Source organism: Myotis davidii, unplaced genomic scaffold, assembly GCF_000327345.1.
Source record: "Myotis davidii unplaced genomic scaffold, ASM32734v1 scaffold590, whole genome shotgun sequence".
NCBI classification, from domain to species: Eukaryota; Metazoa; Chordata; class Mammalia; order Chiroptera; family Vespertilionidae; genus Myotis; species Myotis davidii.
In genome coordinates, this window is record NW_006282381.1 from 1,168,590 (window position 1) to 1,170,046 (window position 1,457).

At 44.8% G+C, this 1,457-nt stretch overlaps 1 protein-coding gene across 1 annotated transcript in view; it reads left to right on the top strand.

The window, feature by feature from the left end:
• The window catches only part of NDRG4 (NDRG family member 4), a 63,342-nt gene that overhangs the window by 22,109 nt on the left and 39,776 nt on the right, over positions 1 to 1,457 (top strand). The window lies entirely within an intron of this gene.

Here is a 1,457-nt window from a genome sequence, read left to right on the forward strand (position 1 = left end):
GAGGACTAACAATAACAACAACAAAAAATAAAAGTCTAATTTTACTTGGTTTATTGAATCAGATTCTAATATCTGTTGCCCTTTGATTTCAATCCCTTCAATTTGATAAGCATTACCAAGTACAAATTATGGCCCAGGAGCAGGCACAGTGAAGACCAATGAAGACCATGGCTTTGCGTATGTGCCAGCAAAGCCGTGGAGGCCATTTACCCGATGTGCTATTCCATACAGAACCCTATACTGTAGACTTTATGAATCAATAAAAAATTTATAATTTTTTATTATAAACCTGTGTTTTCTATCAAAATTACTTCTTGCGTGAATTTTGGGACACCCTTTATTTCTCGTCATTTGGATAATATTGTATGTTTTATCATTGCCTTTTCTGTTTATTGTGACACAGCATTTTCCCGTTAGTAAAAATCTTTTATAAGTCGCTGACCCGTCGTTTGTCCTAATTCCCTATTCCTGGACACCTCGAGTCTTCCCGTTTTCCTCTCATTTCATAAATGGTGCTGTGGTGAGTGTTCCTACAGATCAGATCATTAGGTCCCTCTCTGGGCTCCTTAAGAAATTTCTCCCAGGGAGAGGATTGCTGAGTCCGAGAGTATGAAGCTTTTAAATAATTTTAATTCATCCTGCAAAGCTGCCCTCCGGCAAGATGTATCCTTTTATACACCCACGAGCAATATAAGCAAAGTGCCGGCTTCAGGACGCCTCAGCCAGCACTGCAGCCTGCCAGGGCCGCCGGCCAAAATACGGGGTCTGGTTATCATCTGCTTTTTTTTTTTAATTGATTTTTTACAGAGAGAAAGGAAGAGAGATAGAGAGCTAGAAACATCGATGAGAGAGAAACATCGATCAGCTGCCTCCTGCACATCCCCCACTGGGGATGTGCTCACAACCAAGGTACATGCCCTTGACCGGAATCGACCCTGGGCCCTTTCAGTCCGCAGGCCGACGCTCTATCCACTGAGCCAAACTGGTTTCGGCCATCTGCTTTTCTTTAACTTCTAGTGAGCTTTCATGTTTTCTTATGTATTTATTGGCCAATGTTAATTTGTTCAAATATATTTTTATTGATTTCATAGAGGAAATAGGTTATGCCCTGACCAGGAATTGATCCATGACCTCTTGGTTCAGAGATGGACGCTCAAACCACTGAGCCATGCCTGGGGACAATGTTTTTTATGAATTTCCAGTTCATGTCCAGGGCCCCGGCCAGGCAACCGAGGTACATGCCCTTGACGGGAATTGAACCCGGACCTTACAGTCCGCAGGCGGATGCTCTATCCACTGAGCCAAACCGGCTAGGGTGAAACATGTTTTGACTTTTAAGAAAACAAATACTACCGTGGCATCCAGAGCCACGCAGGGAGCCCTGCAGACGGAGCCTTGCTGCCCTGCGAGGTGCAGCGATGGGCCCAGGCTTGGGGTCCGGGCATGGAGCCGGCGGT